The sequence below is a fragment of the Protopterus annectens genome, chromosome 4.part0, assembly GCF_019279795.1.
Source record: "Protopterus annectens isolate FY-2018-M chromosome 4.part0, PAN1.0, whole genome shotgun sequence".
Lineage (NCBI taxonomy): Eukaryota > Metazoa > Chordata > Ceratodontiformes > Protopteridae > Protopterus > Protopterus annectens.
In genome coordinates, this window is record NC_056733.1 from 774,015,857 (window position 1) to 774,030,756 (window position 14,900).

At 47.7% G+C, this 14,900-nt stretch overlaps 1 protein-coding gene across 5 annotated transcripts in view; it reads right to left on the bottom strand.

Moving 5' to 3' along the window:
• The window catches only part of LOC122799579 (clathrin heavy chain 1-like), a 1,937,764-nt gene that overhangs the window by 1,299,290 nt on the left and 623,574 nt on the right, over positions 1 to 14,900 (bottom strand). The gene's annotated exons all lie outside the window — the stretch shown is intronic.

Genomic DNA, 14,900 nt, shown 5'->3' on the forward strand with positions numbered 1-14,900 from the left:
TCCCCATGCACTGAAAATCTGTATTAAAGCTGCTCACTGCAACTCAGTCAATGTTCAGCTTGGAGCAGCATGGAAAGTCTGTTAGCATTTCACACAACAAACATTAAGGCATTCCTGTGCACTTTAGCTACAGTTAACTATACACATTAAACTGAATTCAACACGTGTAACTGGAAAACATACCAAGCAACTCTAGACAAAATACAGTTGTGTCTACTTACCATAAATGTAGATGTTAGTGTGTCTTCACTGTTGAAGCAATAACACTGATTTTTTTCCTGTAGAAGCCCTCGAGCAGGCCAGAACACCAGAGACTTTTCTCTCATCCTCCAGGTCTAATGGCCACCCACTCCCTGACTTCAGGGCGACTAGGTATAAGGGTCGTTGGGACAGCACCACATATGCAGGTCTTTCTTGCATCCCCACTCCAGGACTTAGTCCCACACTGAGCCCTAGACCAGAATCACAAAGCACCCAATCCATCTGTAGTGGACTACTATACAGGAAGACAAACGCTAAACTAGTGGGGGTGGGTATTTTGGGGGTTAGGGAAAAGGAAGCCCACACCAACCATTGGGTGAATGCTTTTCTGGTTGAAATCAAAGGGAACCCCTTTGCTCAGGGTGCACCCTTGGAGCCACCACACAAATTACTTTGTTTCAGAATGAATCTGTATCTTGTGGCAGAGGGGATGTTTGTAGTGACACCACACACTGAGTTATCAATTCTTCGTGTGCAGTTTAACCAGGGAAATCATACAACAAACATGCTGTCATGTATCCCAAGGCTCTCAGGACGTCCCTGGCTGTCATAAGTGTCTGGCTTAAAAGGGACTGGAAGTACTGGTTACGAAAAATTTTTTCCATGGCAGGAAGGCAGTTTTTCTGTTTAACAGGGCTCTGAAGAGCACCAATTTTTATGTGCGAGTCAGATTTGTCTTCTTTTGCAGTAATAGTGAAACCCAGACTTAAGAAAATGATCATGATCAGGTGACGGGATGACTACAGTTCTTTGAAACATTTGGCCTGAATCAGGCAATCGTCCAGAGGGGGGGGGGGTTGAATGCTCTTTGTCCTGCAGAAGGTAAATTACTGGGGCTATACACACCGAATACTCCTGGCGCAGTTTTAAAAATGAAAGTACAGAGCAGAAGCTTGATCATGCTTCCTGCCTTCTCTGAAGCACAGACACTTCATGTGAGCTACTGCACTGGGGATGTGGAAGTATGCATCTTGTAGGTCAAAGGTGACCAAAAATGTCTTGTGTGATAACATGGGCAGAAGTTTTTGAAGGGCAAGCAATTTTAATTTGGGATCCAGCATGAATCTGTTTAAACCTTGAAAGGTCCACTACAGGCCACCAGGTTTCTTGGCACCAGCAGCAGCCTTGAAAGGGACAGGTCTGTGGCCCTTTTAAAAGGCACTGGTTCTATGGAGCCCCAAACTAGTAACATATCTATCTGTACCCAAGACCTCTTAGCTGGCCCTTTTGGACAGAGGGAATGTCCATCAGCTTTTGAAGTGATGTAAACTGAAGTTTATAACCTGAATTTATTAAGTGTAGGGACCCACTGGACCCGAGTGATGTTTTTCCATTCCTTTAAGAACTGGTATAATCTCATTCCTAGTTTTGAGGGAGCAAGGGATGGAAGGGTTTGAGTGGGACTTGGGGTTGGGGGACGACAGAAGTGCCTGACTGAATCAAGGCTGCTCCCTGCAAGGTTCCAGAGGTTGGAGCCACTAGTGCCGATTCTCTGGTCTGCTTGCCAACTCTTCTGCTTTTGCTGTCTGTCCCTTCTAGCCTTTCTCCCTCTGAAAAGAACCAGAACGTTTTAGGATAATTTATGCTTAATCTAGGTAGCTGCACCCACAAAGAATCCTTAACAGTTTGCATGGATTTAGCCTTGTCCTCCAGCTTCTTAAAAACTTTCAGCCTTAGATCTATACAGATTCTCCTTGTCCGGTGGTGCATCCAGATCATCTGATTTTACATGCTCTGAAAGGGACTGTTCCATTAACCAGGCATGCTTACAAATAACAGAGCCAGATGCAGCCATTCTGCTTGATGCTTTTGAAGTGTCAAAGCCACAGTGCAAAGTAAGTTTAGCAACCAGGAAACAGGAGCTGCAACGTTCAAGCAATTCTTTAGAGAAAGCTCTATCCGCCATCCTCTCCAGTTTCTGGATTTGGTCCAAGTGTCCCCTGGAATTTAACTACATGGAGCTGGCAACTGAGAGTTGGCATGACCCAGGTGGCAGAGAGGTCAACTTTCTTGCTAACTCTGTCAAGGGTCCTTTCTTTCTCATTTGGTAAAAGATTTCCAACACTACCCTTTGCTCCCTTTTGACCTTGAGACAAGACTTCAGGATCCACCACAGGATTTTTTAAAAAGACACTTATGGGAATCCAGTACCCTATAGAAAAGTTTTGGCTTCCTGTGAGCAAGTGGTTAGGTGGTTGGGAGTCAGGTTGTAGGAAGTAGTCAGGTATGACATCACCCATTACCTCTGTTACTGGAAGAGCAGCAAGAGGTTTGTGATACAAATGTTTTTAAAAATTCTCCCACCCTTTTCTTAGATTGACAGTAGTCCTAAGCTTCCCAACAGACAAACTCCCTCATTTTATGCTGTCTCCCCAAAGATGAAGTTTTTAGGTGGCAAAGCTAAGGCAAGATTTACATTAGACTCGGAATCAGCATATAAACCAGTGTAGTTTGGTCAACATATGCCAATTCACCCTCAGAACTGTAGGAAATAAGTTATGCACTTCACCATAACATTCCATCTGAGTAGGTAACTTCATTTGTCAGCAACCTGTGGGTATCGGATCCGAATCGGATCTGAGCCGGCAGCTTTATTCAGCTAAGATCCGAGCTCCAAGCTCCTCCTCCTTACCCATAACCCCCTGCCATCCTTCTCTGTCCTCAGATCGAGTAGGCTTAGCATTATAGAATACTACAACCAAAGGATCAACTAAACATCCCAACTTGATGTCATCTGATACAGGGAGCAAAAAGATCCTAAAAAGGACAAACTAAAAAGGATGAACTACTGGTTAGGGGGACGGAGGGGGGGTTGGTTGCCGACAAATGAAGTTACCTACTCAGATGGAACGTTATGGTGAGTACATAACTTCTTTATCTGAAGTAGTTAACCTCATTTGTTCATCAACCTGTGGGACAGAGTCCCCAGCTACCAAAATACTTGGGAGGTCCTCATGGAAGAATATTCCGAAGCACTGCAGAGCCAAAGGACACCCTCCCTCTAGAAATTATATCCAGCTTGTAATGGGTAATAAAGGTATGGGATGAAGCCCAAGTGGCTGCTGAACAAATGTCATCCAAGGACACCCTGGACCAAAAGACAGCAGAAGTGGAAATCGATAGAGTAGAATGGGCGTGAACTCCAACAGGTTCTGGTCGTCCAGAACTCTTATATGCAAGAAGTATACATTGTGAAATTCATCTGGACAATGCAGCTTTTGACACAGGTTTACCCAAAAAGGGTTTAGCAAAGGATACAAGGAGTTGCTCAGATTTCCTATGATCAGCAATCCTGTGTAAATAGAACCTCATGTGCACGTCCAAAGAACGTAATTTGTATTCACCTTTGTTTTGATAATTTGGCAAAAAAAAACGGTAAATTGATAGATTAATTAATGATGGACTCAAGAGGCGACTTTAGGTAAGAAGGAGGGAATGGTCCTGAGGGAAAAGTACAGTTTTGTACCTACCATAAATGTAGATGTTCGAAGATCCACATTGCTGCAGTCCTTACATATGGGTAGTCCGCTGTCCTCGGTCGGCCCGAATATCAAAGTATTAGGCTGACGTCGGTCAAGGCGCTTAAGACTGACATCAGGACGTCAGGGTACAAATGCGCATGACCGACGTCATATCCTCAGTCTTTTCTTGCCCCAGATGTCAGAAGACCCTAAAAAGAAAGGCCAAAACCAAAAGACAGCAAAAAACAACCAACCACCCCTGCACCAATCATATTTACAATATTTACAATATTCACAACCCAAACCACACAACCGCCTCTAACTACAGAGGGGAAGGAGGGAGGGTAAATTGGACTGCAGCAATGTGGATCTTCGAACATCTACATTTATGGTAGGTACAAAACTGTACTATGTTCTTCATCTCACATTGCTGCAGTCCTTACATGGGTAGAATCCCAAAGCAGAGGTAAGGGAGGATGGCAAAATTATAAAGCATTAGGAGCTGCCAAAATGCCCTGTAAAATTGCAGTGGCAAAACCAGCCCTAGATTTAGAGTAAAGTGGAAGGTGGTAATGCTTAGAGAAAGTATGCACTGAACTCCAAGTAGCTGCCTCCAAAATATCTTTAGTAGCCACCCCCCTTAAAAAAGCTGTAGAAGTGGCAGTAGCCCTAGTGGAATGAGGCCTAATCCCAGCAGGAATCTCCTTACCATGATGGGAATAACAAAAAGCAATACAAAAACCAATCCACTTAGAAATAGTTTGTTTTGAAACAGGTTTGCCCTGAGAACCCAAAGCAAATGAAACAAACTGCTGAGACTGCCTGAACCCTTTAGTTCTGTTCAAATAATATCGTAACTGCCTGTGAATATCCAAAGTGTGTAAAATCTTTTCCCCTTTATTTTGGGGGTTTGCATAAAAAGTAGGCAAATGAATAGCTTGGTTTAAAGCCACACTAGAAACCACTTTAGGCATAAAGGAAGGATTAGTACGCAAAGATACCCTATCCTTATGGAAAATTAAGAAAGGCTCAACCGCCATAAGGGCCTGTAATTCAGAAACCCTTCTTGCAGAGGTAATGGCCAACAAAAAAGCAGTCTTCCATGATAAATATTTCAACTCGGCAGTAGCTGCAGGCTCAAAAGGTTGTAGAGTGAGTTTCTCCAACACAAAATTGAGATCCCAAGCAGGAGTAGGAGCTCTACGTGGGGGTCTTATATTCTTTGCCCCTCTAAGGAATTGCTTAAACAAAGGATGAGAAAACAATGGTGGGTCACAGTCATAGTGAGCAGAAATTGCTGCAGAAGAGAGGAGAAGGACAAACCTTTGTCCAGTAACTCAGTAAGGTATTGAAGAGCCACACTTATATTAGGCTTAGAAACATCAAAGTCCTTTGCTGTACTCCAAAATAAAAATCTCCTCCATTTATCTGCGTACACTTTCCTTGTACTAGGCCTTCTGGCCTCCAAAATAACATTCAAAACTTGTTGTGGAAGCTGAGACCCTCCAGGGTTTAAAACAGAATATGCCAGGCTGTTAGATGTAGAGAGTGAAGTTTGACAATGAGTAAATGACTGTTCTCCTGAGACAGCAGGTGAGGAATCGAAGGCAAAGGCCAAGGAGGCTCCCGTACCAGACTTCTCAGTAATGGGTACCAGTGCTGTCGAGGCCAATCTGGAGCTATTAAAATCATGTTTGGCTTGTCCTGTCTGACCTTCAGGAGTACCTTTGGGAGGAGAGGCAGAGGTGGAAAGGCATACACATGAAGATTGCTCCAATTGAATGAAAGAGCATCCACTTTCCAAGCTGTGGGATGAAACATTTTTGTGCAAAACTTTGGCAGCTGGTAGTTTAGTGGAGAAGCGAGCAGATCTATGTCTGGAGTTCCCCATAACACTGTCAATTTCTGAAATACATGAGGATCCAATTTCCACTCGTGGGGATCCATAATTTGTCTGCTCAACACATCTGCGAAGGAGTTCTGTGCTCCTGGCAGAAACCTTGCCTGAAGATTTAGCTGTAAACTGAGAGCAGTCTCCCACAAAATCATTGCTTGTCTGCATAGAGGATAAGAATGCGTTCCCCTTGCTTGTTGATGTACCACATGACAGTTGTGTTGTCTGTTAGAACCAACACCTGCCCTGGAAGAAGTAAATCCTTGAAAGCTATTAATGCAAACTGGACTGCTAACATCTCCTTCAAGTTGATATATAGATGTTGAAGTCTGGCAGGCCACGTGTCTTGTACCCATTTTCCATTCAGATGAGCTCCCCAAGCTTTGTCTGAGGCATCTGTCGTTAGAATCTGAATCGCCTCTGGCCGGGTCACAGAGAGTCCCTTGTTTAGGTGACATTCCTGAGCCCACCACAAAAATTCCTTTTCAATGTAAGGTATTATCTCAATGACAGTGTCCATATGTTGGCAGTGCTGTGTGCATACATTTTGAGATACCATTGTAGCTTCCTCATATGCAGTTTGGCATTGGGAAGTACCAGAATACAAGATGCCATGAACCCCAAGGCTTGAAGGACTGTCCTTGCAGTCAGCCTGGACTGACGAGACAATTGATGGAAGTAAAGAGAAAGATTCTTTTGTTTGTCCGGGGTCAAAAGGCCATCTGGGATGCTGTATTCAGTCTCACACCCAGAAAGCACATGTCCTGAGAGGGTACTAGACTGGACTTTATTTCGTTCACAGAATACCCCAGGCATCTTAACACTGCTATCACATACTGTAAATGATGAAGAAGTTCGTCCTTTCCTTGAGCCAGAATCAGGCAATCGTCCAAATAAGGATAGATTTGTATTCCTCTTAGCCTGAAGAAAGCTATCACTGGAGCCAGAACCTTCGTGAACACTCTGGGCGCAGTAGATAAGCCAAAGGGCAATGCAGAGAACTGATAATGAGAAGTTCCAGCCTGAAAACGCAGATACTTCCTGCAACTGAGCCTGATAGGAACATGAAGGTAAGCCTCCTTGAGATCCAGAGTCACCATCCAGTGATCTTTGCCCAGCAGAGGTAAAAGCTGTTGTAACGTCAACATTTTGAACTTGGGAATGTCCAGATGTGTTGAGGATAGATAAATCCCAAATTGGTCTCCATGTGTTCCCTTTCTTTGGTACTAGGAACAGGCGAGAATAAAATCCTAGGTCCACTTCTGGCAGAGGGACCGGTTGCATGGCCCCTATTTGAAGTAGCAGAGAAATTTGTTTGTGAGCCTCTAGTCTTTGCTGAGGAGGAACGTCCGGCATGCCTTTGAAAGGAGGCAAGGTATGGAAATAAAACTTGTAACCTTGGTGTATGATATCCAATACCCATCTGTCTTGGGTAATCAAATTCCAATTTTCCTTGAAGAGTGCCAACCTTCCTCCCAAAGGTGCTGCCAGGCAAGAAGGATCTGGCAGCTGAAAAGGTAGGTCATTGGGCCTGTTTACGAAAGGACTGGCCCCTGCCTTCACCCGAAGATTGTGCAGGAGAACTCCCTGTTCTAGGTCTGAAAGAACTCTGAGCTCTGCCCCTACCACGTCTAGATCTACCCTTAGACTGAGAATCATAAGAAGGATACGTCCACCCCTTAGCAGGCCAATTCCTACTAAACTTCGGAGGCTGAACTTGCAAAAAATCTTTAACAGCCTGCATAGACTTAGCCTTGTCTTCCATTTTCTTCAAGACTGACTCCACAGGTGAACCAAACACCACATCAGACTGTAAAGGAGCATCCAAAATCCTTGTCTTAACATGGTCAGATAAATTCTGATCCCTCAGCCAGGCGTGCCTGCGAAGAACTGAACCAGTGGCAGCCACCCTAGACGAGGCCTGTACAGCATCAAAACCACATTGCAAAGAATGCTTACCCACCTGTTCAGAAACATGCACCAAATCTTATAATTCTTTACACTCAATGCCTTCTGCCAGGGCATCCACCTTAGACTTCAATTGAGAAAGAAGATAGTTTTGATATTTCAACATGTGAAACTGGCAATTCAAAGCCCTCATAGCTAAGGTAGAAGATGTATAGACTTTCTTTCCCTATCTATCCAAAGCTCTGGCCTCTTTATCTGGAGGAACCGGATTTTTTACAACAGAGGCCTTGACACCCTTAGGTCCCCGACTAACAGTTTCTGGGTCCGCCCTAGGACTCTTATAAAGATATTTATGAGCCTCAGGCTACAGGAGCAGGAGGCAAAGAATCAGGATTAAGTGAAGCCTCTGCAAACACATCCTCCACAACATCCAGAACAGGGGGTATAGCCAAGGGCCTATGCTGGGGTAAAAGCAAAAATTCCCCAAGCCTTTTCCTGGAATCAGAGAAGTCCTGACCTTCCCACTTAAAATGTTCCCTCATGGAATGAAGAGTCTCTGAAAAAGAAAAATCCTCTGGAGGAGAAGCAGAAGGAGTCTAATCATCTGCATCAGAATCAGAATAAGGAGAGTACTCCTGCAAGTCTTCAGCCGAAGACTCTGAAACATCCGAAGCCTGCTCAAAACTCCCCAACTCTGGCTCCACCCTAGGCCTCTTATCAGGAGGGGGCAAAGAACCTCTAATCAAAGTAATCAAATCTTCTGCCATTTTAAGCATGTGCTTCTTGGGCACAGACCCTGCTGAACTAGGAGTGACACCAACAGAAGCTAAACCTGGCCTGCCTCTGGGAGAAGCCTTGGAAAAAGAAGGAGAGGGCCTAACCACCCTAGGAAGGGAGGGGAGTACAGTAACCTGAGAAGCCCCTTCAGCCTGACCTGCCTCCTGAGAGGCTACATCCTGCAATATCAAAGTCTCCCCCTGGGACTCCAAAGAAGCCTCCGTCGGAACCACCGGTTCCACTGACGCCTCTAAAGAACCGGCGTCCGGAACGGACGACTCATCTTGCCTGGGTTTAACTGCTTTGTCTTTGCGCTTTTTCGAAGAAGCGGGCGCCGGAGAATCCGACGGCATATTATAATTGCACCGCTTCCCGAAGACCAGCCTAGCACAATCTAACCTTCGCTTAATAGTGCGCTTATTGAACCTAGCACAAAAGCGACACCCAACAACGTCGTGCTCAGGCCCCAAACAAGGAATACACAAAGAATGATAATCCTTATGCGGTATCTGCTTCCCACAAGAAATACAATTATTCACTTTTTCTGACATCCGGTAAACCACTGAGGCAAGAAAAAACTAAAATATTCCCCAACGGGGTACTTAGCCAACTTTGATTCGGTCTGAAACTCCGAACTCGAAAAATTTCAGAACGCCGAACGGCACTTGCAACACTGCTTCTGCATCGGACCATGCGGCAAAAAAGACTGAGGATATGACGTCGGTCATGCGCATTTGTACCCTGACGTCCTGATGTCAGTCTTAAACGCCTTGACCGACGTCAGCCTAATACTTTGATATTCGGGCCGACCGAGGACAGCGGACTACCCATATGTAAGGACTGCAGCAATGTGAGATGAAGAACATCTATCTTTATGGAAGACCAGATATGGAGGTTTGGAGCAAAGGGCTTGAAGCTCTGAAACCCTTCTAGCCGAAGTGATGGCAATGAGAAGATAAGTATTTAAGATCCACCGAAGCTGCAGGTTCAAAGGGAGGGCCAGTAACAGCCCGAAGAACAAGGGTTAAATCCCATGGAGGAACTGCATCCTTAACAGGAGACCTTAACAGGAAAGTATCTTTTACAAAAGTTTTGCAGATCTTGGAAGAAGCTAATGAACCAAGATCACTTCCATGAAAGTGTGAAATTGCTGCTAATTGGACTTTAACGGTGGAGGACCTGGCACCTTGATCAAATAAGTGTGACAAAAACTCTAATACAGCTGGTATCGGGGCTGTGAAGGGATCCATATGTCTATGTTCTGCCCAGATCGAAAAATGTTTCCATTTGCTCTTATAGACCTTTCTAGTAGAAGGTTTATGAGCGGCTACTAAAATAGCTTTAACGGAGGAGGAGATACCGGGAGTCCTAGCTATGATTGGAACTGGATCAAAAAAGCTGTGAGCTTGAGATTGTCCAGGTTTAGAGTTGTCAACTCCAGGGGGTGAGAAATCAGATCCGGAGTGGGATCCAAAATCCATAGAGGATTGACCAGATGAGACCATAGGCAAGGGAACCACGTCTGACGAGGCCAGAATGGGGCTATGAGGATAACACTGCTCCCCAACAGATGAGCTTTCTCCAAGAATTTTACATGAGGGGGAGAGGTGGATAAGCATAAAGTAAACCGGATGGCCAAACACGGACTAGAGCGTCTCTGGGGGATTTCCCCTGGTGGGGGAAGTAGAGCGAAGTACTCACTGCATTTTGCATTTGAAGGTGACACGAATAGATCGCAGCAAGGTTGACCCCACTTGAGGAAGATCTGCTTCGCTACTCTCGGGTTCAGAGACCACTCATAAGGTGAGAGGATGGTTCGACTCAGCCTGTCTGCCAAAATGTTGGACCGACCCAGAATGTGCGTTGCTATGAGAAAGCGGTTGGTGGCGATCGCCCATTCCCAAACTTTCATGGCCTCTCGACACAGCGGATAGGATCTGGTTCCCCCCTGTTTGTTGATATACCAGACTACTGACATGTTGTCTGATTGAATCGCAATTGTCCTTAAGGGAAGAAAGGCCTGGAGTGCTTGCAACACTAAAAGCACTGCCCTCATGTCTAGGACATTGATGTGCAACAAGGTCTCCGAGTGTGTCCACGTGCCTTGGACGGTTCAGCCCATGCAGTACCCCCCACCTGAGGCAAGAAGCATCCGTGGCCACAGTGGCTTGGGGTGGGGGTCATAGAGAAGGGGCGCACTTCCCGGAGATCCAAGGATTGGATCCACCAGAGTAGGGACCCCCTGCAAACCTTGCTGAGGGGGATAACTGTACTTAGCGGACGTTGCAGGATGGACCATTGGACCTGCAAGGTCCATTGCAGGACCCTCATGTTTAGACAAGCTAGTGGTGACAGACTGATGGCAGCCGCCATGGAACCTAGCGCCCTCGGGACCAATTCCGCTGGGGGAGCCGGGGATTGTAAGAGGACCATCACATGGAATGTCAAAGTTTGAAGCCTGTCCGGAGTTAGGAAGGCCCTCAACAGGTTTGTATCTAGCCTGGCCCCTATGAAATCTAAGGTCTGAGTTGGTTGAAGGGAGGATTTCTTGAGACGAATTGAAATTCCCAGATGAGAGGCCAAGTGAAGGAAGTAATTCCTGGCTGAACAGAGTAGATGCCTGGTGGGGGCGGTCAGGAGCCAGTCGTCTAGGTACGGAAAGACCTGTATTCCCTGAAGCCTCAGGTGGGCCGCTACAACTGCCATCACTTTGGTGAACACCCTGGGGGCTGTGGTGAGACCAAAGGGAAGGACCCTGAACTGATAGTGGCTGGCTCCCAGCCGGAAGAGGAGAAACCTTCTGGATCGTCTGTCCATCAAAATGTGGTAGTACGCATCCTTGAGGTCTATAGAGCACATCCAGTCGTTCTCCTACAGGAGGGGAGAATGGATTGAATGGTGACCATCCGGAACTTTTCTTTGGCAAATGACAGGTTCAGAGTGGACAGGTCGATGATTGGTCTTATGTCCCCAGTCTTTTTTGGCACCAAAAAGAACCTGGAGTAGAAGCCTGATCCGGACTGATCTTGGGGGACGGGCTGGATTGCTCTTTTTTCTAGCAGCTGCTTTATTTCTGTGGCTGCTGACTCCCTTTGATTGGGTGGGACATCGGGGAGGCTCCGGGGTCTGAGAGGGATATTCAGAAAGGGGATAGTGTAACCTCTGGATATGATTCGAAGCACCCAGCGATCTGTTGTAATGGACTCCCAAACTGCTAGGTGCCTCGAGAAACATCCCCCCCCCCCGACTGCCTCCAGAGTGGAGCAGTCGGGTAACCCCTCAAGGCTGCTGTGCGGGCCTATCCGAAAAGGGTTCTCTCGACCCAAAATTCTTCGGTCCCCCTCTGCCTCTGGGCCGGCGTCCACCCTGTCCTCTGCCTCTGAAGGATGAGGGGTCCGGAGAGAAGTGGGACTGTTGAGATTTCCGGAACCACATCATCTTTTGTCCCCTTTTAGTTCCTGGTGAAGGACCTCTGGGGAGCCAAGAAGCGGATCCCGATGGCAGATGTCTTCCCGTCTTTCTCGCTCTGGACCAGCATGTCGCGGACGGTCTTGCCAAACAGCGAAGAGCCGTCAAAAGGGGCATTTGCGAAGGACGCCTTGAAGGATTCCGCACAGTAGCAGAGACGGAGCCAAGCATGCCGCCGTAAGACAATGCCCGCTCCGCTAGCTCTAGCGGCTCCTTCCATGGCATGGGAAAGAAGTCGCATAGAAGTGTTCGAAATGGACTTGAGTGGCCATTCGGGATGAGAATGTTTTCTTATCCTCTGCCAACATGGACTCTGGGGGCAACCCTGCGTATTCTTTGATAAGATCCTGCTGGAGTCATATCACATGTGCCATGTAGTTCAGCGACCTTACTGAGAAGGTGGCTGAAGCAAACATCCGCCTCCCTATGTGGTCCATCGTCCAAGACTCCTTGTCGGGAAGGTGGACCGAGGAACTCTCCTGAGCTAGTTCATTCTTGGTGGCAGCCGCCACCAACATGGCATCTACTGGAGCACCCTTACTCCAAACCATCCTATCTGTGGGTGGACTGAGAATTTTGTCTGGTCTTTTTGGTATGGGCTCCACAGTTTCCGGTTCCTTCCATGCCCTGGTAGTGATCAGATCTACTAGGGGATCGGCGGGAGGGGACACCCAAGAGGTAGATGGGCCTGCGTCAAACACCTCCAGAAACAGACTCATCGGTGGAAGGCATTTGGGCTGACCACCCCCCCCTCTAATATGAAGCATTTCCATAATGTCTCCAAAGGAGGCGTCCTCAGGGGGTGACCTTGGGGAACCTTCCCCTTCCTCTAAGTCTGTGTCCTCTGTCAGGGACTAGGGTGAGTCCAAGTGCCTCCTCTTGCACTTACATTTGTAAGGAACTTCCTCGGAAGGGCTGTCTGAGGATGCCTCACCAACCACATCCTATTCCTCTAAGGGAACCATCTGGGACGTAGGCGCAGGCTGTCCTTGGGGCCGGGTGATGGAAGGTAGGCCCGTCTGAGAGGGAGTGATGGGTGGAACCGCAGCAGGAGCCTGGTGCCTCGAGTCCCTCAACAAGACCCTCTCCACAACATCGAATGCTGAAGGAGAACTGCTCTCTCTAAGCTCCGAGAGCAGCCCCTTCGGATCTGAGGTGCAGACCGGAGCTGGCACCGATGCAATCAGATCCGAAGGGCCAGTATGCTCCGACCGAGACGGAGCCGAAAACACACGGACACCTCCGGATCCGAAGTTCAGCTCACGGCTCCAAGAGCTCGGATCCGAAAAAGGACCCGACAAATATGAGGGTGCGGTCGGAGCCAAAGTAGGGTGTACTATCAGCGCCGAGCCTCCCCCGGCTCCGATGCTGCCTGGATCCGACGGCTCCGAACCACGGAAGTGGGTCGGAGAAGGAGCAATCGTGGTGAAGAAGGGGGTCGAGCTCCCCCCTGGAGGGGGGGGGGCAGGAGCAATCCCATCTGCAGTTGGGCCTGGAGAAAACTACACATCAGCCGGTCCATATCTGCATCTGACAAACTTCGGGTCGATCTAGACGAGGCAACCGAGGCAGGCCTGGAGTGACACCTCAAAGACCTCAAAGGCGACCGGGTCTCCTCCTCCGGCTCCGGGGAAAAGCAGGGTGAATGGAGCCGGGAAGGAGAAGGTCCGGAAGCCCTAGGAGAGACTAACTGCTTAGCTGGCGGAGCCAAAGAGGAAGCTTCAGCACACCGCTTGTGGTGCTTCTTTCTTTTCTCCCTCCTAGATTCCCTCTCCTCCTGAGCCACGGTGGGAGGGTGAGTCCCGGCCAGGGGAGCAGGGATAGAAGGCGGGACCGTTGCGGTAGCAGCCGGTGCCGCCGAGGGAGAAGAGGACGAAGCAGAGTCCGGGGCAGAAGTCCCGCTAGAATCAGCTTCGACCTCCTATCCCTCAAAGCCCTGGGGTTGAAGGCTGCACAAATTGTGCAGCCCGAAGAAAGATGGTCAACCCCAAAGCAGAAAACACACAGAGTGTGGCCATCTGCCGGAGATAGCCTATGGCCACACTCGGTGCACTTAGAAAACAAGGTTTTAGGGGCCTCGGCCATAGTAATAAAATAGACCCAAACACACCTTCACACACATGGGGAAGAGGGAAGAGTAGACTAACTAAAACAAATATAAATTTTACCAACAAGACTAGCTTAATTAACTACTAAAGGGAACACTCACTTAAACTAAAAAACTAGATGAAAAAAAGGGCAATTTTTCTTGAAAAACTCACGAAACCCTACGCCTGGAACTCGTTCTAGGTGCTTGAATAAGCCGCGGCAAACGAGATCTGGGGACAGAGAAGGATGGCAGGGGGTTATGGGTAAGGGGGAGGAGCTTGGAGCTCAGATCTTAGCTGAATAAAGCTGCCGGCTCAAATCTGATTCAGATCCGATACCCACAGGTTGATGAACAAATGAAGTTAACTACTTCAGATCGATCAGTGGGCTCCTGGTGGAAGGTTCTCCTTTCTTTTTTCTAGAGAAGTTCTTGTAGCAGGGTTTCTGGCAAGGCTATGCTGCTTGGATTTCACAATATGTATCACAACCTCAGCTAGCCTGACTAAAGCCTGCTGACAAGCCTAATGAGAGAGGAATCCAGTAGGCCTACGCTGTGGCAAGCTGAACACAACTTTCTTGAGTTTGGCCTTTAGCTTGGGTCTGGGTGTGGTATCAGATATACTTGGGCCAGATGGCTGGCTGTGGTCTGTGCTCATTCCGTTGAGGATTTCTCTATCCCGGAGATTCCACCCTCAACCTTGGAAGACCTGATGCGGATGTCAGAAGCATAAGCCTGCAAAGCAGTCCCAGACCCAATCGATGACCCAAGCTCTCTGACTCGTGCAGACATGGAGTGAGTAGATGGTATCTCAGTCTCCAAAAGGGAGTATGTAGAGGTCTCAGTTGCACTCAATTGTTGGAAGGGACTGCAGTCATCTCTTTTTAGACTATCAAGTCTGGGTAAGCTGGTGGACAGTGAACGATCATCTGCTACCCCAATGTACTAGCGATGCTTCTCTGTTCATTCACTAGAGACGTCAAAGTTAGTATGACTGCCCACGATGCTCCCTTTCCTTCTCCAAAAACTCAGCAAAAGACTCACT